This window comes from Rattus rattus, chromosome 5, assembly GCF_011064425.1.
Source record: "Rattus rattus isolate New Zealand chromosome 5, Rrattus_CSIRO_v1, whole genome shotgun sequence".
NCBI lineage: Eukaryota > Metazoa > Chordata > Mammalia > Rodentia > Muridae > Rattus > Rattus rattus.
In genome coordinates, this window is record NC_046158.1 from 39,524,029 (window position 1) to 39,547,647 (window position 23,619).

Genomic DNA, 23,619 nt, shown 5'->3' on the forward strand with positions numbered 1-23,619 from the left:
TAAATTCTAAAAATTATTTAATTTCTTTATTTCTTCTTTGACCAACTTATCATTGAATAGAGCGTTGTTCAGCTTTCATGTGGGCTGTCTTTTTTGTTGTTATTAAAGGCCAGCATTAGTTTGTGGTGATCTGATAGGATTCTTTTGTTTTAGAATGAAATGTTCTACAGATATCTGTTAAATCCATTTGGTTCATAACCTCTGTTAGTGCCTCTGTGTCTCTTTTCAGTTTCTGTTTCCATGATATGTCCATTGATGAGAATGAAGTGTTGAAATCTCTAGCTATTATTGTGTGAAGTGCAATGTGTGCTTTGAGCTTTAGTAAGATTTCTTTTATGAATGTAGCTGCCCCTGCATTTGGAGCATAGATATTCAAGATTAAGATTTCATCTTGTTGGATTTTTTCCTTTCATGAGTATGAATTATCCCTTCTTTATCTTTTTTGAGGACTTTTGGTTGAAAGTCGATTTTATTTGATATTAGAATGGCCATTCCAGCTTGTTTCTTGGGACCATTTGCTTTGAAAATTGTTTTCCAGTCTTTTATTCTGAGGTAGCGTGTGTCTTTCTCACTGAGGTGTGTTTCCTGTATGCAGCAAAATTCTGGATATTCTTTACATATCAAATCTCTTAGTCAATGCCTTCTTATTGGGGGAATTGAGTCCATTGATCTTAAGAGATATTAAGGAATAGTGCTTGCTCTTTCCTGTTATTTTTGTTGTTAGAAGTGGAGTTGTGTTTGTGTGGCTCTCTTCTTTTGAATTTCTGCAAGAAGATTACTTTCTTCCTTTTCTAGGTTGTAGTTTCTCTCCTTGTGTTAGAGTTTTTAAAACATGGAACTCTTCATGAACTTGTTTGTCATACTTGCTCAGGGCCATGCTAATCTTCTCTGTATCCTTCCAATTTTACTATATGTGCTGTTGAAGTGAGCACATAGCCACAGTTTTTAAATACTTCATGAGTCAATATATGACATAACAACTTTGAGAAAAGACCACTATAATAAATACAAGCCAAACAATCCATTGCTTTGTTCATGCTATTCAATATATCCCATAGTTTTGTAGATGTCAGCAATGGAAAAGATGTCATAAGTGCTTCTGACAGATTCAAGTAGAAACAGGTAAAACCATTACAAATGTTGAAGGAAGCCTTTTCCAAATGCAGCAAATATATATATGTATACACACACACACACACACACACACACACACTAAAAGAAAGCATCGTTGTCATTGGATCCTTATAAACAAAAATGTCTTATTTTGGAATAACAAGTATTCATGTGATTAAATACCTTCATTCATTAACTGAGTCCTTTCAGAAGCACAAAAATCTTAAAGTCATATTATCACAATAGTAAGTCACCATAAACAGAAGAGTAAATTCAGTGTATGAGGAAAGTTACACAATCAAACAAAATGATTTATTAGATAAATGCATTTTAGATGTCACAAAAAGTGAAATATACATACTAGAATAAAAATCAGAAAATGTGTCTTAAATTAAGTAACAGTATCTTTCTATGCAAGTAGCCACAGTATTACAATCCATTTGAAGATTTTTTTAATGCCCATAAAAAAATCAGATGGTTTGAAGAACCCCTTGGGAGAGAGAGCTCATCACCCAGACCTGTGGGTACTCCTCAGACTGCAGGGCAGGAGAGAACGCCAATCCTGCCCACCTTTGCACACATCCCTGGCCAAAGAGTAAACTGTATAGGGCCCCTGGAAACAGGAAGATAGGGGCACTCAAGCTGCAGGAACCCTGTGGTCCAGACTGCGCCCAGATCTGAAGCTCCCTGCACACAAATCCCGTGGGAGGAAGAGCTAGACCTTCAAAAGGGAAGACACACCTGGAAAACTAGAGGAGATTACTCTCTGCCCATATTTCTGACTCTAGAGGAAAACACCTAGAGTCATCAGGGGACCCTGTGCACAGGGAACCAGAAATAGGGGCAGGCCCTTCTGATTGCTGCTCTCACGGAGAACTGAAACCCACACTTGAGGAAAGACTTCAGGTCTGAGACCAGAGGTAAGACCAAATTTTCTGCTCCAAGTGACGTGCCTGGTGGACTCAGGACACAGGCCCACAGGAACAGCTGAAAGCCAGTAGACTGGAACGACTACACGCCTGAAAGCAGAACACTCTGTTCCTGTAACTGGCTGAAAGAAAACAGGAAAACAGGTCTACAGCACTCCTGACACACAGGCCTATAGGACAGTCAAGCCACTGCAGAAATAGTAGAATAAGGTAACACCAGAGACAACCTGATGGCGAGAGGCAAGCTCAGGAACCCAAGCAACAGAAACCAAGACTACATGGCATCATCGGAGCCCGATTCTCCCACGAAAGCAAACACTGAATATCCAAACATACCAGAAAAGCAATATCTTGATTTTTAAATCACATTTTATCATAATGATGGAGAACTTCAAGAAAGACATAAAGAACTCCCTTAGAGAAATGCAGGAAAACATAAATAAACAAGTAGAAGCCTATACAGAGGAATCACAAAAATCCCTGAAAGAATTACAGGAAAACATAATCAAACAGGTGAAGGAATCAAAAATGGAAATAGAAGCAATGAAAAAGCACAAAGGTTGACAACTCTGGATACAGAAAACCAAAGGAAGAAACATAGAGCTGTAGATATGAGCATCACCAACAGAATATAAGACGTAGAGGAGAGAATCTCAGGAGCAGAAGATTCCATAGAAATCATCAACACAACTGTCAAAGATAATGTAAAACAGAAAAAGCTACTGGTCCAAAACATACAGGAAGTCCAGGACTCAATGAGAAGATTAAACCTAAGGATAATAGGTATAGAAGAGAGTGAAGACTCCCAGCTCAAAGGACCAGTAAATATCTTCAACAAAATCATAGAAGAAAACTTCCCAAACCTAAAGAAAGAGATGCTCATAGACATACAAGAAGCCTACAGAACTCCAAATAGATTGAACCAGAAAATAAACTCCTCCCATCACATAATAGTCAAAACACCAAATGCCCAAAATAAAGAAATAATATTAAAAGCAGTAAGGGAAAAAGGTCAAGTAAACATATAAAGGCAGACCTATCAGAATCACACCAGACTTCTCGCCAGAGACTATGAAAGCCAGAAGATCCTGGACAGATGTCATACAGACCCTAAGAACACAAATGCCATCCCAGGTAACTGTATCCTGCAAAACTCTCAATTAACATAGATGGAGAAACCAAGATATTCCATGACAAAACCAAATTTACACAATATCTTTCTACAAATCCAGTGCTACAAAGGATAATAAATGGTAAAGCCCAACATACGGAGGCAAGCTACACCCTAGAAAAAGCAAGAAACTAATCATCTTGGCAACAAAGCAAAGAGAAGAAAAGCACACAAACATAATCTCAGTCCAAATATGAATATAACAGGAAGCAATACTCACTATTCCTTATTCTCTCAACATCAGTGGTCTCAACTCCCCAATAAAAAGACACAGATTAACAAACTGGATATGCAATGAGGACCCTGCATTCTGCTGCCTACAGGAAACACACCTCAGAGACAAAGACAGACACTACCTCAGAGTGAAAGGCTGGAAAACAACTTTCCAAGCAAATGATCAGAAGAAACAAGCTGGAGTAGCCATTCTAATATCAAATAAAATCAATTTTCAACTAAAAGTCATCAAAAAATAAGGAAGGACACTTTATATTCATCAAAGGAAAAATCCCCCAAGATGAACTCTCAATCCTAAATATCTATGCCCCAAATACAAGGGCACCTACATACGTAAAAGAAACCTTACTAAAGCTCAAAACACGTTGCACCTCACACAATAATAGTGGAGATTTCAACACCCTTCTCATCAATGGACAGATCATGGAAACAGAAATTAAACAGAGCGTGATTAGAGACTAAGAGAAGTCATGAGCCAAATGGACTTATACTGGATATTTATAGAAATATTCTACCCTAAAGCAAAAAAGGATATACCTTCTTCTCAGCTCCTCATGGTACTTTCTCCAAAATTGACCATATAATTGGTCAAAAACAGGCCTCAACAGGTACAGAAAGATAGAAATAATCCCATGCGTGCTATCGGACCACCATGGGCTAAAGCTGGTCTTCAATAACAACAAAGGGGGGAAGAAAGCCCACATATACGTGGAAATTGAACAATGCTCTACTCAATGATTACCTGGTCAAGGAAGAAATAAAGAAAGAAATTAAAAACTTTTTAGAATTTAATGAAAATGAAGGTAAAACATACCCAAACTTATGGGACACAATGAAAGCTGTGCTAAGAGGAAAACTCATAGCGCTGAGTGCCTGCAGAAAGAAACAGGAAAGAGCATATGTCACCAGCTTGACAGCACACCTAAAAGCTCTAGAACAAAAAGAAGCAAATACACCCAGGAGGAGTAGAAGGCAGGAAATAATCAAACTCAGAGCTGAAATCAACCAAGTAGAAACAAAAAGAACCATAGAAAGACTCAACAGAACCAAAAGTTGGTTCTTTGAGAAAATCAACAAGATAGATAAACCCTTAGCCAGACTAAAGAGAGGACACAGAGAGTGTGTCCAAATTAACAAAATCAGAAATGAAAAGGGAGACATAACTACAGATTCAGAGAAATTCAAAAATCATCAGATCTTACTATAAAAGCCTATATTAACAAAACTTGAAAATCTACAGGAAATGGACAATTTCCTAGACAGATACCAGGTACCGAAGTTAAATCAGGAACAGATAAACCAGTTAAACAACCCCATAACTCCTAAGGAAATAGAAGCAGTCATTAAAGGTCTCCCAACCAAAAGAGCCCAGGTCCAGACGGGTTTAGTGCAGAATTCTATCAGACCTTCATAGAAGACCTCATACCAATATTATCCAAACTATTCCACAAAATTGAAACAGATGGAGCACTACCGAATTCTTTCTATGAAGCCACAATTACTCTTATATCTAAACCACACAAAGACCCAACAAAGAAAGAGAACTTCAGACCAATTTTCCTTATGAATATCGACGCAAAGATATTCAATAAAATTCTGGCAAACCGAATCCAAGAGCACATCAAAACAATCATCCACCATGATCAAGTAGGCTTCATCCCAGGCACGCAGGGATGGTTTAATATACGGAAAACCATCAACGTGATCCATTATATAAACAAACTGAAAGAACAAAACCACATGATAATTTCATTAGATGCTGAGAAAGCATTTGACAAAATTCAACATCCCTTCATGATAAAAGTCCTGGAAAGAATAGGAATTCAAGGCCCATACCTAAACATAGTAAAAGCCATATACAGCAAACCAGTTGCTAACATTAAACTAAATGGAGAGAAACTTGAAGAAATCCCACTAAAATCAGGGACTAGACAAGGCTGCCCACTCTCTCCCTACTTATTCAATACAGTTCTTGAAGTTCTAGCCAGAGCCATCAGACAACAAAAGGAGATTAAGGGGATACAGATTGGTAAAGAAGAAGTCAAAATATCACTATTTGCAGATGACATGATAGTATATTTAAGTGATCCCAAAAGTTCCACCAGAGAATTACTAAAGCTGATAAACAACTTCAGCAATGTGGCTGGGTATAAAATTAACTCAGATAAATCAGTAGCCTTCCTCTACACAAAAGAGAAACAAGCCGAGAAAGATATTCGGGAAATAACACCCTTCATAATAGTCCCAAATAATATAAAGTACCTCAGTGACTTTAACCAAAAGTTCTGGTATGATAAGAACTTTAAGCCTGAAGAAAGAAAATGAAGAAGACTCAGAAGATGTAAAGATCTGCCTATGGATTGGCAGGATTAATAGAGCAAAAATGGCCATTTTACCAAAAAAGCGCATCTACAGATTCAATGTAATCCCCCATTAAAATTCCAACGAATAATTAGACAGAATAATTTGTAAATTCATCTGGAATAACAAAAAACCCAGGATGGCTGAAATTATCCTCAACAATAAAAGAACTTCTGGGGGAAACACTATCCCTGAACTCAAGCAGTATTACAGAGCAATAGTGATAAAAACTGCATGGTATTGGTACAGAGACAGACAGATAGACCAGTGGAATAGAATTGAAGTCCCAGAAATGAACCCACACACCTATGGTCACTTGATTTTTGACAAAGGAGCCAAAACCATCCAATGGAAAAAAGATAGCCTTTTCAGCAAATGGTGCTGGTTCAACTGGAGGTCAGCTTGTAGAAGAATGCAGATCGACCCATGCTTATCACCCTGTACAAAGCTTAAGTCCAAGTGGATCAAGGACCTCCACATCAAACCAGATACACTCAAACGAGTATAAGAAAAAGTGGTGAAGAATCTCGAACACATCAGCACTGGAGAAAATTTCCTGAACAGAACACCAATGGCTTATGTTCTAAGATCCAGAATCGACAAATGGGATCTCATAAAACTGCAAAGCTTCTGTAAGGCAAAGGACACTGTGGTTAGGACAAAACGACAACCAACAGATTGGGAAAAGATCTTTACCAATCCTACAATAGATAGAGGGCTTATATCCAAAATATAGAAAGAACTCTAGAAGTTAGACCGCCGGGAGACAAATAACCCTATTAAAAAATGGGGTTCACATCCTTAGCCAATGAACCATCTCTCCATTCCCATCAAAACTTATTAAATATTGGTAATAATGTGTGTCACACAAATCACCCTCTTTACATTATTACACAGTATGGCTACACATAAGCACTGTTAGACCTTTAGTTATCCACATACAGCACCCTGATGACCACAATGGAAATTTTATTCATTTACCCAAAAAGAAGAGAAAGTTTATGACAGGAGTAAGTTTGGCTGACTGTGTAGATGAGAAAACAAAACAAAAACAAAATGGGAATGATCTATTTAAACAGACCAGGAGAATTGATATCTGTTAGGTCTCCTCTCTCATAAACAAGTAATCAACAAATGTCATTTGTTAAAATTAACTTGCAGCAAAGAACAAAAAAGATGCTTGTACACATGAACAACGGAGTGAATGAACAGCAAGATGCATGTTGGGTAGGTGCTTCTATTTACCTCAAATGCAGGATTCCCAATAAACTACAACTGTTGCTCAAATAGTTCTCTATTTCAGACAAAAAAAATACTAGTGACATGTTTTGCAATCCCATCCTTCTGGCCTCTGTGTCACTTTATATACACTAGAGTATCAACTGAGAACCCAAGCAAATTGAAAATTAATTGGGAACAATGCACATCTGTTGATCTGTCAATTAAAACACCATTTACTTTTTGTTAAATGGAAACTTTATAACAAAGCCAATAAAAAAGCAATCCTGCCAGTTATGGAAAGGATCGTTTGAATAAATGCATTTTCAAAAGCAAAAAAAAATGGGGTTCAGATCTAAATAAAGAATTCACAGCTGAGGAATGCCGAATGGCTGAGAAACACCTAAAGAAATGTTCAACATCTTTATTCATAAGGGGAATGCAAATCAAAACAACCCTGAGATTTCACCTCACACCAGTGAGAATGGCTAAGATCAAAAACTCAGGTGACAGCAAATGCTGGTGAGGATGCGGAGAAAGAGGAACACTCCTCCATTGTTGGTGGGATTGCAGACTGGTACAACCATTCTGGAAATCAGTCTGGAGGTTCCTCAGAAAATTGGACATTGAACTACCTGCGGACCCAGCTATACTTCTCTTGGGCATATACCCAAAAGATGCCCCAACATATAAAAAAGACACGTGCTCTACTATGTTCATCGCAGCCTTATTTATAATAGCCAGAAGCTGGAAAGAACCCAGATGCCCTTCAACAGAGGAATGGATACAGAAAATGTGGTACATCTACACAATGGAATATTACTCAGCCATCAAAAACAATGACTTTATGAAATTCATAGGCAAATGGAGGGAACTGGAAAGTATCATCCTGAGTGAGGTGACCCAATCACAGAAAAACACACATGGTTTGCACTCATTGATAAGTGGCTATTAGCCCAAATGCTTGATTTGCCCTGGATACACAGAACACATGAAACTGAAGACGGATGATCAAAATGTGAATGCTTCACTCCTTCTTTAAAAGGGGAACAAGAACACCCTTGGCAGGGAATAGGGAGGCAAAGATTAAAACAGAGTCAGAAGGAACACCCATTCAGAGCCTGCCCAACATGTGGCCCATACATATACAGCCACCCAATTAGACAAGATGGATGAAGCAAAGAAGTACAGGCCGACAGGAACCGGATGTAGATCTCTCCTGAGAGACACAGCCAGAATACAGCAAAAACATAGGCGAATGCCAGCAGCAATCCACTGAACTGAGAATGGGACCCCTGTTGAAGGAATCAGAGAAAGGACTGGAAGTGCTTGAATGGGCTCGAGACCCCATATGAACAACAATGTCAAACAACCAGAGCTTCTGGTTGGGACTAAGCCACTACCCAAAGACTATACATGGACTGACCCTGGGCTCCAACCTCATAGGTAGCAATGAATAGCCTAGTAAGGGCACCAGAGGAAGGGGAAGCACTTGGTCCTGCCAAGACTGAACCCCCAGTGAACGTGATTGTTGGGGGGAGGGTGGTAATCGGGGGAAGATGGGGAGGGGAACACCCTTATTGAAGGGGAGGGGTTGGGGTTAGGCAGATGTTGTCCTGGAACAGGGAAAGGGAAGAATAATCGAAATGTGAATAAGAAATACTCAAGTTAATAAAGAAAAAAAATAAGACTTTTAGTAACTGCTTCTATTTCTTTAGGAGTTATGGGGTTGTTTACATGGTTCATTCGTTCTTGGTTTAACTATGGTACCTGGTATCTGTCTAGAAAATTGTCCATTTACTCCAGATTTTCTAGTTTTGTTAAATATAGGCTTTCGTAATAGGATCTGATGATTTTTTTTAAATTTCTTCATATTATGTTGTTATGTCTCCCTTTTCATTTCTGATTTTGTTAAATTGGAACAACTCTCTGTGACCTCTGGTGTATTTGGTTAAGGGTTAATCTGTCTTTTTGATTTTCTCAAAGAACCAACTCTTGGTTTTGTTGATTTTTTGTATAGTTCTTTCGTTTCTACTTGGTTCAGTCCTGAGATTGATTATTTCCTGTCTTCTACTCCTCTTGTGTATATTTGCTTCTTTTTGTTCTAGAGCTTTTAGGTGTGCTGTCAAGCTGCTGACATATGCTCTCTCCTGTTTCTTTTTGTAGGCACTCAGAGCTATGAGTTTTCTTCTTAGTACCGCTTTTATTGTGTCCCATAAGTTTGGGAATGTTGCATCTTCATTTTCATTAAATTCTAAGAAGTTTTTAATTTCTTTCTTTATTTCTTCCTTGACCAAGTTGTCATTGAGTAGAGCATTGTTCAACTTCCATGTATACATGGGCTTTCTGTTGCTATTGTTGTTATTGATGACCAGTCTCAGTGCATGGTGATCTGATAGGTTACATGGGATTATTTCTGTCTTCCCGTATCAGTTGAGGTCTGTTTTGTGACTGAGTATATGGTCAATTTTGGAGAAGGTTCCATGAGATGCTTAGAAGAATGTATATCCTTTTCATTGAAGATGGAATGTTCTATAAATATCTGTTAAATCCATTTGGTTCATAACTTCTGTTAGTATCACTATGTCTTTTTTAACTTTCTGTTTCCATGATCTGTCTACGGAAGAGAATGGGGTGTTGAAATCTCCTACTATTATCGTGTGAGGTGCAATGTGTACTTTGAGCTTTAGTAAAGTTTCTTTTATGTATGTAGATGCATAGATATTTAGGATTGAGAGTTCATCTTGGTGGATTTTTCCTTTGATGAATATGAAGTGTCCTTTCTTATCTCTTTTAAAGACTCTTGGTTGAAAGTCAATTTTATTTGATATTAGAATGGCAACTCCAACTTGTTTCTTTGGGCCATTTGCTTGGAAATTTGTTTTCCAGCCATTTACTCCGAGGTCGTGTCTGTCTTTGTCTCTGAGTTGTGTTTCCTGCATGCAGCAAATCTGGGCCCTCTTTACATATCCAGTCTGTTAGTCTATGTCTTTTTATTTCGGAATTGAGTCCATTGATGTTGAAAGATATTAAAGAATAGTGATTGTTGCTTCCTGTTTTTTCATTGTTATAGCTGGAATTAATGTTTGTCTGTCTCTCTTTTGGTTTTATTGCAAGGAAATTATATTCTTGCTTTCTGTACAGTGTAGTTTTCCTCCTTGTGTTGGAATTTTCCATCTGTTATCCTTTTTAGGACTGGATTTGTAGAAAGATATTGTGTAAATTTGGTTTTGTTATGGAGTATCTTGGTTTCTCCATCTATATTCATTGAGAGTTTTGCTGGATACAGTAATTTGGGCTGGCATTTATGTTCTCTTAGGGTCTATAGGACATCTTTCTAGGATCTTCTGACTTTCATAGTCTCTGGTGAGAAGTCTGGTATAATTCTTATAGGTCTGCCTTTATATTTCACTTGACCTTTTTCTCTTACTGCTTTTAATTTTCTTTCTTTGTTTTGTGCAGTTGGTGTTTTAACATCTGGTCCAATCTATTTGGAGTTCTGTAGGCTTTGTGTTTGTTTATGGGCATCTCTTTCTTTATGTTAGTAAAATTTTCTTCTATAATTTTGTTGATTGTGTTTATTGGCCCTTACGTTGGGAATCTTTACTTTTTCTATACCTATTATCATTAGGTTTTATCTTCTCATTGTGTCCTGGATTTCCTGTATGTTTTGGGCTAGGAACTTTTTGCCTTTTACATTATTTTTGACAGTTGTGTCGATGTTTTCTATGGAATCTTCTGCTCCTGAGATTCTTCCTTCTATGTTTTGTATTCTGTTGGTGATGCTTATATCTACGACTCCTTGTCTCTTTCTTAGGTTTTCTATATCCAGGATTATCTCCCTTTGTGCTTTCTTTATTGTTTCTATTTCTATTTTTAAGTCCTGAACAGTTTTGTTCAATTCTTTCATCTGTTTGGTTTTGTTTTCCTATAGTTCTTTCAGGGATTTTTGTGTTTCATCTTTAAGGGCTTCTACTTGTTTACTTGTGTGTTCCTGCATTTATTTAAGGGCGTTCTTTATGTCCTTCTTACAGTCCTCCATCATTATCATAAAATATGATTTTAAATCTAAATCTTGCTTTTCCAGTGTGTTTCAATATCCAGTATTTTCTTTGGTGGGAGACTGGCCTCTGATGATGCCAAGTATTCTTGATTTCTGTTCCTTAGGTTCCTGCAATTGCCTCTAACTGTTGGACTGTCTCTGGTGTTTGCTTGTCTTGTTGTTTCTGAGAGTGACTTGACCCTGCTGTAGGCCTCTGTGTCAGCTCTTCTGTAGAATTGTTTTCCTGTTTTCTTTCAGCCTTTTCTGAGAACAGGTGTTCTGATTTCAGGTGTGTTGGTGCTCCTGGAGACTGTCTTCTGGTTCTAGGCAGGAATCAAAGGGTCTTGCCCTTGATTGCTCGTAGGACCTTGCACTCAGGGGGCACAGTTGGTACTAAGGCGATTCTCTCTTCGGTCTTGACTGTGGGCAGGGGTTGTCTCCTCTGACTTCTCAGGAGTATCCACACTTCTGAGGGTCCAGCTCTCTTTCCCAGGAGATTTGGGTCCAGGGAGCTGTTTGGCTGGTTCAATTCGGTCCTGGGTGCAGATCAGAACCAGGTGTACTGGCGGCTGTCTGTTCCTATATCCCTGTGTTCAGAGCACTGTGCAGTTTCCCCTTGGACCAGGGATGTGGGCTGAGGTGTGCAGATGTGGCAGTCTGTCCTGTGGTCTTAATATGTCTGCACTCCTTGGTGTTCAGCCTCTTTCCCCTGGGATTTGGGTGCAGGGAACTCCATTCTTTTATTGTTAAGGATTGTTTTTGTTATTCTGGGTTTTTTGCCTTTCTAGATGAATTTGCAAATTTCTCTTTCCCTGTCTTTGAAGAATTGTATTGAGATTTTGATGGGTATTGTATTGAATCTATAGATTGGTAGGATGTCCATTTTTACTATGTTAATTCTGCCAATCCATGGCAGGAGAAATCTCTCAATTTTCTGAGATCTTTTTCAATTTCTTTCTTGAGAGACTTGAAGTTCTTATCATATAGAACTCACCAAAACCAGATGCATTGAATCTAATAGAAGAGAAAGTGTGAAAGAGCCTTGAACTTATTGGCCCGGGGCAGAATTTCTGAAACAGAACTCCAATGGCTCACACTGTAAGATCAAGAATTGATAAATGGGACTTCATGAAACTGTAAAGCTTATGCAAGGCAAAGGACATAGTCAATAAGACAAATCTGCAACCTATAGATAGGGAAAAATTCTTCACTAACCTCACATTTGATACAGGGCTGATATCCAAAATATATACAGAACTTAAGAAGCTAACCACCAAAAAAACTAAACAACCCAATCAGAAAAATGGGGTATAGAACTAAACTGAGAATTCACCACAGAGGAATTTCAAATAGCTGAGAAGCACCTAAAGAAATGTTCAGGGTAAACAGGATGAGAAAGAAATTAGGGAAATGACACCCTTCACAATAATCCCAAATAATATAAAATATCCTGGTGTGACTCTAACAAAGCAGGTGAAAGATCTGTATGACAAGAACTTCAGGTCTCTGAAAAAAGAAAGATCTCAGAGGATGGAAAGATCTCCCATGTTCATGAATTGGCAGGATTAACATAGTAAAAATGGCCATTTTGCCAAAAGTAATCTTCAGATTTAATGCAATCCCCATCAAAATTTCTACTCAATTATTTATAGAGATAGAAAGAGCAATTTACAAATTCATTTGGAATAACAAAACCCCCAGGATAGTGAAAACTATACTTAACAATAAAAGAACTTCTGGGGGAATCACCATCCCTGACTTTAAGCAGTATTAGAGAGCCATAGTCACAAAAACTGTGTATTGGTACAGAGACAGACATGTAGATCAGTGGAACATAATGGAAGACCCAGAAATGAACCCACACACCTATGGTCACTTGATCTTTGACAAAGGAGCTAAAACCATCCAATGGAAGAAAGATAGCATTTTCAACAAATGGTGCTGGTTCAATTGGAGGTCAGCATGTAGAAGAATGCAAATTGATCTATTCTTATCACCATGTACAAAACTTAAGTCCAAGTGGATCAAGGACCTCCACATCAAACCAGATACACTCAAACTAATAGAAGAAAACGTGGGAAAGAGTCTCGAACACATGTACACTGGGGAAAATTTCCTGAACAAAACACCAATGGCTTATGCTTTAAGATCAAGAATTGACAAATGAGAGGTCATAAAATTAAAAAGCTTATGAAAGGCAAAGGACAATATGAATAAGACAAAACAGCAAGCCAAAGATTGAGAAAAGGTATTTACCATCCCTGCATCCAATGGGGGGGCTAAAATTCAAATTATACAAAGAATTGAAGAAGTTAGACTCCACAGAACCAAATAACCCTATTAAAATGGGGTTCAGAGCTAAATGAAACATTCTCAGTTGAGGAATAGCAAATGGTTGAAAAGCACCTGAAGAAATGTTCAACATCCTTAGTCATCCAGGAAATGCAAATGAAAACAACTCTGAGATTCCACCTCACACCAGTCAGAATGGGTAAGATAAAACATTCAGGTGACAGCAGATGCTGGCGAGGATGTGGAGAAAGAGAAACATTTCTCTGTTGTTGGTGGGATTGCAAACTGGTACAACCACTCTGGAAATCAGTCTGGAGTTTCCTCAGAACATTGAACATTCCAGTACCTGAGGACCCAGCTATAACTCTCTTGGGCATATACCCAAAATATTCTCCATCATTCAACAAAGACACATGCTCCACTATGTTCATAGCTGCCTTATTTCTAATAGCCAGAAGCTGGAAAGAACCCAGATGCCCTTCAACAGAGGAATGGATTAAAAAAATACGGTACATCTACACAATGGAATACTACTCAGCTTTCAAAAACAATGACTTCATGAAATTCATAGGTAAGTGAAATGAACTAGAAAATATCATCCTGAGTGAGGTAATCCAATCACAGAAAAACACACTTGGTATGCATTCATTGATAAGTGAATATTAGCCCAAAAGCTTGAATTACCCAAGATGCAATCCACAGACTACATGAAGCTCAAGAAGAAGGATGACTAAAATGAGGATGCTCCCACTACTTCTTGAAAGTGGAAAAATATCCATAGGAGGAGATATGGTAGCAAAGTTTAGAGTAGTGACTGAAGGAATGGCCATTCAGAGCCTGCCCCACATGTGGTCCATATATATACAGCCACCAAAACTAGATAAGATGGATGAAGCTAAACAGTGCATACTGGAACGGACTGGATATAGATCTCTCCTGAGAGACACATCCAGAGTATGTGTAATACAGAGGTCAGTGCAACAGCAAATCACTGAACTGAGAACAGGACCCCATTTAGGGAAATTAGAGGAAGGATTGAAGGAGGTTATGTGGCTTGCATCCCCATAAGAATGACAATGCCAACCAACCAGATCTTCCAGGGACTAACCCACTACTGAAAGAGTATACATGGACTGACCCAGGGCTCCAACTGCATATGTAGCAGAGAATAGCCTTGTTGGGGCACCAGTGGAAGGGGAAGCCCTTGGTCCTGCCAAGGTTGGACCCCCAGTGCAGGGGAATGTTGGTGGGTGAAGTAGGGTAGGTGGATGGGGGGAACTCCCATATGGGGGAGGGGGTGGGGATGTGGGCTTATGGACAGAAAACCTGGAAAGGGAATTCCAGTTGAAATCTAAGTAAAGAAATATATCTAATAATAAAATTAAAAAAGAAAAATAAACTGTGAATTACCTCAGAATAAAAAAAAAGGAAAACCCCCAAGTTAAAAAAAGAAAAAAAAATATTCAAAGGCAATAATGATCAGAGAAATGCAAATCAATACAACTCTGAGATTCCACATTACACCAGTCAGAATGACTAAGATCAAAACCTCAGGTGACAACACATGTTGTCTAGGATGTGGAGAAAGATGAACACTCCTCCATTGCTGGTGGGATTGCAAACTGGTACTGTTACTTTGGATACCAATTTCGAAGTTCCTCAGAAATTGGAAATAGACCTACCTAAAGACCAAGAAATACCATTTTTGGGAATATACCCAAAGGATGCCCCACCGTACCACAGGAGCACATGTTCCATTATGTTCATAGCAACCTTATTTGTGATAACTGGAAACTGGAATCAACTGAAATGTCCGACAGCAGAAGAATGGTTACAGAAAATGTGGTTCATTTACACAATGGAATACCACTCAGTTATTAAGAACGAGGACATCCTGAGTTTTGCAGATAAATGGATGAAACTAGAAAATGTCTTCCTGAGTGAGGTAACTCAGACCCCAAAAAAATGCATGGTATGTTCTAATAAGTGAATATTAGCAAAAAAAAAAAAAGTACAGAATACCCAAGATACAGTCCGCAGAATTCAAAAAGGTCAACAAACTGAAGGGCCCAAGTAAGGGCACGTCAGTCCCACTTGGGAGGCAGAAGAAAACAACCACAAGGGGGAAGGGAGGAAAAGACAGAGTAGGGAGGGACAGGGGAGGGCAAGGGGATTTGGGTAGGGGAGAGGAGAACATGATCTAGTATTGGGTGGGGAAAAGGACTGAAGTCCTGAGGGCCAGCAGAACGAATGGGAACAGGAGACTTCTGGAGGAAGGATGTTGAGAGCATCCTCCAGAATGTACCAGAGACCTGGGAAGTGAGAGACTCTTAGGACTCAAAGTGGGTGGGCTAGATGAAATGCCGTACAGTGGGGAAATGGAACTTGTTGAGCCCACCTCCAGCAGAATGATGGCATGAAGTAAGGGATGGGGTTGCTATCCCACTGCCGAAGCTCTGACTCATAATTCTTCCTGTCTGAAAGAAATGCAGGGATGGAAATGGAGAAGAGCCTAAGGAAAAGAAACAGCGACAGGCCCAAAGTGAGATCCAGTGCAAGAGGAGGCCCCAAGACTTGACACCATTACTAAGGATATGGGGTGCTCACAAAAAGGGACCTATCATGACTGCCCTCCAAAAGACCCAACAAGCAGCTGAAAGAATCACATGCAGATATGTGCACCCAACCAATGAACAGAAGCTGCTGACCCCTCTGGTCAAATTAGGGAAAAGCTGGAGGAAGCTGAAGAGGAGGGCAACTTTGTAGGAGGACCAGCAGTATCAATTAACCTGGATCCCTGAGATTTCTCAGACACTGGATCACCAACGAGGCAACATACACCAGCTGAGATGAGGCTCCCAACACATATACTGCAGATGACTCTGGGTTTAGTCAGAGAAGATGCACCTAATCCTGAAGAGACTATAGGACTCAGGAAGGAGGTCTGGTGGGTTGGGGACATCCTGGTGGAGACAGGGATGGAGGCTGGGGGAGTGGGGTGGTAGGGAGGAGGTATGGGACACGGGACATTCAGAAAGTGTACTGGGAGGAGAATGAAATCTGGAACATATGAATAAATAAATAATAAATAATTGAAAAGAAAAAATGTTTAATGTTATTTGTATGTATGTTTTCAGGGCTGACTCTTTGGTATTGGGTAACCAGTTGGTATGCTTTTCTCTAGGGAAGACTATTTCTTCTGCTTTCAGTATTCTTTAGTTTCCTGTAGTTCTTTGTTTAGGGTTGAGGCCTCAAGAACTTTCTGCATTCCACCTTGGGGTGTCTATTGGTGTCATCCTTGTTCAAGTCTTATTTAGGCAGCCATGTTGATGAGACTTCATGGGTTTAGCTTCTCTAACATTTCTATGAGACATAGTGTCACAACAAATTCCTAGTCCTTTGGCTCTCAGAATCTTTCTGCCCCCTCTTTTGCAGTGATTCCTGAGTCTCATATGCAGGAGCTGTATTGTAGATGTATAAGTTTGGACTTGGCTCCAGAACCAATGCTCCACAAACTCTGCATTTTGATTGGTTGTAGTTTTCTATAATGGTCACCATCTGTTGCAAAGAGAGGTTTCTTTGATAAAGGGTGAAGACTACACTCATCTTTGTATAAAATGATAAATATTTAGTATGTAGTTAGAGGTTGTGTTGGTTGCAGGTTTTCCTCCAAGATACATTTCTTCACTATTCCTAGGTAGTTGACTAGGTTTCCAAGGCTAGGTATGATTTTTCCTCCTCATGAGCTGGCCCATATATTTAACATGTTTAATTTTTGTTTGTTTTCTGAGACAGGATTTCTCTGTGTAGTCTTGGCTGTCCTGGAACTAATAATGTAGTCCAGGCTGGCCTCAAATTCAGATTCACCTGTTTCTGCCTCCTGAGTGCTGGCATTAAAGGCATGTGCCACCACAACCCAGCTAGCATGTCTAATTTAAGGGTTTGTAGATACAAAATAAGCAGTATCCATTTTCATACGTAACCTGAAGTTTTTGAAGTGTGAAATTATGAAATAACTCTAAAATTTCATTGGTTTCTGTCTTTTAACTTTCTATGAAGTATTTTTGGGCCTCTAAACTTTCCAGATGATCTTTTACATGCGTTCTTAAAGCAAAAGTTACAGTTTCTTGCCAGAACTTCAGTTCTCTCAGCATTGGCCTATCAGGTCTACTTTAGTTTTGGGTAAACTATTAACATGAATGGCATTTGCAGCAACATGATGGAGAATTCATCTCTTCCATTTATGTCGATTCCTTAGGAGACTATGCAGAATGTCATATGTCTTCCAGACTCACAAAGGAGCAAAATAACTTATTTAAAGTTTGTTTATAGGCTCCTACTTACCATAGGAATAACTTATACTCTGGTGTAGGCTACATTTTGAAATGTGGTATATTGAAAATACTTTTACTTTGAACAGTGTTTTTTTAAATATATTTTTATGCCTAAGTCTTCATGTAGGTTTCAAACCGCCCTCCCAGTGGACTGTCTTGATTCACAATCAATTCTAAGAAGTAAGGGTTGAAGGAAGAGCAATATATGTGGTTAGAATTTCAGTTAGGATTTAGAAATGTTTCAGCAGTTCCTAAAAGTTGGAGATTGAAGGGTGACAGAAGCCATTTTGATACTCAATGTTTTTTCCCTAGATAAGTCATGACTTTGAATTGTTAAACAAAGAGAGAATAATGTACTTTCTTAATTATTGACTTCTATGACTTGGCCTAATGGAGTCATATCTAGTTATGGAAAAAATCAATAACTTCAGTGTAGTAGCTGAAGAAGATTCCAAGGATACCTGGTACCCTGAGTTTAAGGGCATAAGTGCTGCTGCTTAAACTCATGTGTGAACATGACAAAATGGGAAAATGATACTTCTCTGACAATGTGTAAATTGATATTGGATGACAGTACCTTTAGTAGCCCTGCAGTCATCTCATGGTAGACACCAGCAATGTGGAAAAAATCTAGAAATTGAAGGGAGCAAAGATGTTGGGTAAAGCAGGAGGAGAAGAATGTCATACATTGTAAGGTAAGGCTACTTTACATTCCTACTCATGTTCATGTTGAAACATTAACGGTACATTACAAATTCAATACTGGCATAGTAAGTAACTAGTTGGACAAAATGTAATATAACCAGATGTTTGGCTACTTTTGTGTGTCTTTGTGCTTTTGGCCTTCTCCACCTCTCTTCTCTACCCTTTCAACTCCCTGATATTAGGTAGGAGAGAAAGAAGGATAGAAGGAGAGAGACAGAAAGAAAACCCTGAATAAAGTCAGGAATAGGAAGGGGGCTATGATACCATTAGACTACTTCCAGAAGATTAGGGGTGTTGAGTTCTTGGGGCCAGTTTGATCTTTACCATCTGGATATCTAGTTTCTTTTTCCTGTCTCTTCATAGACAACTACTATGTAATTATAAAAAAGAAAATAAATATGAGCACTGTCCTACTTCCCTTCCATATTGCTATGACAAAATACCCTGGGAAAAACAACTTAGGAGAGGAAGCATTTATTTTACTGCACAATTTCAAATTATGGCCCTTCATAGCAGGAAGTTATGGCCCTTCATAGCAGGAAGTTATGGTCCTTCATAGCACTCAAGCTTTCAAGGCTTGAGGCAGCTGGTCCATCACATCCATAATTGAAAGCACCAAAGGACACACACATAACTATTATTGAGTTGACTGTAATCACTTATATATAGTCCAGGATTCTTGGTTTAGGGAATAGTGATAATGAACTGGTTTGAATATATATGGATCTTCCCACATATATTAATGTGATTATGACAATTATTCACAGACGTGACCACAAGCCATCTTACAGGTTGACAGTAAAAAAAAAACAAAACTATCACAAGTCCTGAAATTCCATGATACTATTTTTGAAATTCAAGCATTCAAATGATAGGCAAACTGTTGATAATAATGTAAAAATATTAAAAAAATAAAGATATGAAAATTTAAAAAACCTATAAAATACACATTCATAGTTATAGAAACATTTTGAGGGGCATTATATGTTTGATTTTGTAGATCCAACCAGGCTGACATCCAAATGATAGATAAAGTTCTATAGATATTCAAAAATATATTTCTTTTATAATCCCTTTATGAACATTGAATTCTTTAGAAAATTGCTATTTTTCTAATCAGTTCTCTGTGGATGACGAAGGCTTTTCAATGTCTCTTATTTCTCCTCTCTTAGACATAGTAGATTTCTGCCCCCTCTGAAATATAAGAATAGTTCATCTTTCTCTATTTTCATCACCTTCTGGTATAAATTTGTATTAAGATATCATTTTGCATGGAAAGAAGATTTACGAATCAAATTAGCTCTCACAAATTTCTTCTAATTTATGGAATAGGTCTTATTTATGGGTCTAGGTTTGTCCCATGGCCTTAAGTATATTGATAGGAATGCAATGCTAATTAGTTATATTATTAATATTAAATAGCAATTATATGCATTTAATAAATTGTACTTAGCTTGTGAAGTTTATGTCACTTATCCAGTATCAATAGGATATTGCTGGAATGAATTGCTGTTCAGTACTATGATATTATATCTGCAATACTTTATCTGTATACTTAGCTGCCTACTCTAACACTGAAGAAGTGTTGAACTTTTTGCCCACTGTTTTGTTATAGTCTGTGATCTTGAAGAATTTTGTTTTTGGTTCTATTAATTGGTTCCAACACTTGAGCCCAACACCTTTCTTTCTATTAGTATGTATCCCATCTGAGGTTTTGATATTTTGTCTTTGCAGTATCATTGCAGAAGATAAAAATATAATGGACATGAGTATGTCTAATATTCTCACTGGAATGCTATATATGTGTTCAGTATGCCTAAGAATCAAAGCAAAACATGGCAATCATCTGTCTGGGAGAGACCATCAGTGCCATCCCCCTGACGGTGTGGGAAGGCTTGTCTTCACAGTCAGCTGGCTGACCCACTGACGGTATGAGAAGTCTTGTCTTCACAGTCAGCTGGCTGAAATTAAAGGCCACACCACTGAAATGAGAAAATTTGATGAAAATCATGGTATGTGAGATGAAACGATCATTTCCTTCCTGACAATTGTGAAGTTAGGATAGATAGTGTGGGAGGTGTAAGGGTTACAAAGAGGATTAGGTGTAAGAATAACACAGCAGAGTGGGAGGATAGCATTTAGTGCAGATGGTAATATAATGTATTGTGGCTATATTATAGGGCATATTAAAACTGGTTAGGGGAATAATTTTAAAGCTAGTGAACACTTTTCAAATAATATTTATAAAGAAAAATATTGCTTTTCAGATTAAAATTAGAACTATTGTTCCATTTATGAATATAAATATTTTGCCTTTATTACAAAGGGAATGAATGTCAAAGAGATTTATGGGGTCTTCAGTTAAGTGTTTTTACCTTTCTGATTCTCACTTTATAAATAGTATGCACTCTATTTTAGTACTACTGTCTTTTAATAAATATCGTGTGGAAGCTGGAGAGCTATATCAGCAGTTAAGAGCACTGGCTGCTCTTCCAAAAGACCCAAGTTTGATTTCTAGCATCCCCATGGGGATGAACAACTGTCTGGGAACTTGATGCTCTGTTCTGGTCTCCACAGGCACTATACACATGTGATATACAGATATACATGCATGTAAAACACCCATATACATAAAATAAAAATAAGACTAAAAACTTAAAAATCATGTGAGACAGCTATAGAAAAAGAAAATTAAAAAATATAGTTTGTTGAGCAAGTTAAATAGATTAAAGTAGAAAATGTATTTTTCTTGACTAAACTTGCACTGATCCCATAGCACATTCACTTGACTTCCCTTTCTAAATATTATAATTTCATCATATATTTAATACTTACAGTGCACCTGTAAACCAATGCTCCATAATAAAAATGTCTGGGTATTTTTTATTAATTGCTTATAAGCTATATATTGACAATGTATATTATGTATAACATAATATTTGTGTATTAATTACTTTTCTGTCATTGTGGTAAAACACCGTGATCTACTGAAGGGACAGAGAGTTTATTTATTTGGCTTATGGTTCCAGATGAGAAAGAGTCCATGATGATGGACAGAGATATGAAAGCAAGCAGCAGCCATGGCAGCAGGAGCAGGAAGCTGAGAGCTCACATCCCAACCAGCATCATGACCAGAGAGGGAGGGAGGGAGGGAAGGATGGGGGTGGGGGGTGGGGGTGGGGATGGGGTGGGGGGTGGGAGAGAGGAGAGCGAGAGCAGAGCGAGAGCGAGAGCGAGAGAGAGAGAGAGAGAGAGAGAGAGAGAGAGAGAGAGAGAGGGAGAGAGAGAGAGAGAGAGGTGATGCCTTAACAGTGACATACCTTCCCGCAGCAAGGATGCATCATTCAACTTCCCAAAACAGTGCCACTAGCTGAGACCAAGGGTACAAATACCCAAGATTATGGGGGATCTTTCCTGTTGAAACCACTACAATTAGGAAGGTTAAATTTTGCCAGACACAAAAGCTTTCTGTACCAAGAAATGCATATTTGTGACCCAAGAGCTCTGCATAATACTATATCATTAATAGGTACTTAATAATGATTATCAATTGGATCTCACATTTTACACACAGCGATTAATTACATAAACAGGCTAGCAATAGTACTATAAGTAATATTATTTGAGGAGTTTTTGTAAGGCTATTTTACTTCAATTAATTATCCCTAAAATCATCATAATATTTCTGTCTTAAATTGAATAATAATTTTTACAGGTATGTGAGGTATTTTCAATATAATTCTTTAACAAAATGAAAAGTTTAGAAAAGTAGTTTATAACATACATTAGCATGTGGATGTATAGGTTAGAAAATTATCCCTTATAAAACTAAGATGTGGTAAGTATGAGGTTAGAAATATGATTAGATTAAGAGTGATAATGACAAATATTTTACTGGACAAAAAGAAAGGACTTTTCTTGGAGTCTGTTTCTATTTGTTCTTTCAGTAATTGACTTGAACAATATGATCTTAGTAGGAACAGGAAATAAAGCCAAATAGAAAGGTATACTTTCTTTTTTTTTTTTTTTCTTTCTTTTTTTTTTTTTTTCCGAGCTGGGGACCTAACCTAGGGCCTTGCGCTTCCTAGGCAAGCGCTCTACCACTGAGCTAAATCCCCAACCCCGAAAGGTATACTTTATTATCTTTACATGAAAGAGGAATAAAAAATGACTACTTTGCTATCTTAAACTTTTCCTGAGTACTATAGCAAAAGTAATTCCTTGAATATAAGGTTTCATAGTTTGTGCTATGTGACTAGTAGTCTGGCCATAAGAGACAGGGGTCCAGGAATTGGTGGTGTAGCTAAGACTTTTAGCTGGGTACCTCCTGGGTGACCTGACCCAGAGAGATATTCACTATTGATTGGTGATCGATTTATTGAAAGTAGTTAGTTTCTCAGAGTTTTTAATTCCACACAATAAGAAGCAGCATCAGTAGAGAAAAAGGAAAGACAAAAGAAGTAATTAGTTTGATACTAAGTGCTCAAGATTTACTGTGTGCCAATCGCTGTTTTTAGGGCACAAGATATAGTAAGGAACTAAAGTTGGCTTTCATGAATTGATATTCTAGTTGGGGAGATGATACTAAGTAAATAGTATTTCATAAAGTTAAGAAAGAAAAGAAAGCAAGAGAAAGAAGAGAATTGCTTTTTAATTATGGTATATCCTATAGGCTTTAACTAGAGGAAAGAAATGAAAGTTATGAGAATATCTGGAGTTGGGTATTTATAGGCAGGAAAAATAGCATATGGAAAAATCTTTAGGCAGGAGTATGCATGTTAAAGAACATCAAGAAGAAGATCAAGGTTTTTGCAGTAGTAGAAAATAGCTAATTGGATTTGTAGATATGATGGTTATTCTTGGTTGCCAACTTGACTACAACTTGAATGAACTATAACTCAAACTTTTGGGTATACCTATGAGGGATTTTCTTAATTAAATCACTTCAGGTCAGAAGACCCATTTTAAATCCAAATCTTTTGAGATGGAAAGAACCACTTTAAAACTGGGTCATCCCTTTTGAGGGCAGAGTATATGAAAGGTATGGACAAAGGAAGTGCTTTGCCTTCTTTTCCTTCTTCTTCCTTGTAGCTTTACCCAATTAGAGCTACTCAAATTGATGCTCACATTCCTTGATCCTTGTTACCTGCTGCAATGTTCTGGGTTCCCAAATGAAAGACAAACAGCCTTTATACTTTGATATATCTTAAACAGTTCAAT

General features: G+C 38.0%; 1 non-coding gene across 1 annotated transcript; it reads right to left on the bottom strand.

The window, feature by feature from the left end:
* Positions 1–826: 826 nt before the first annotated feature.
* Positions 827–932, bottom strand: LOC116902471. Its single transcript, XR_004388089.1, has one exon. It is a non-coding gene; the product is annotated as a U6 spliceosomal RNA (small nuclear RNA).
* Between the last annotated feature and the right edge of the window lie 22,687 nt (positions 933–23,619).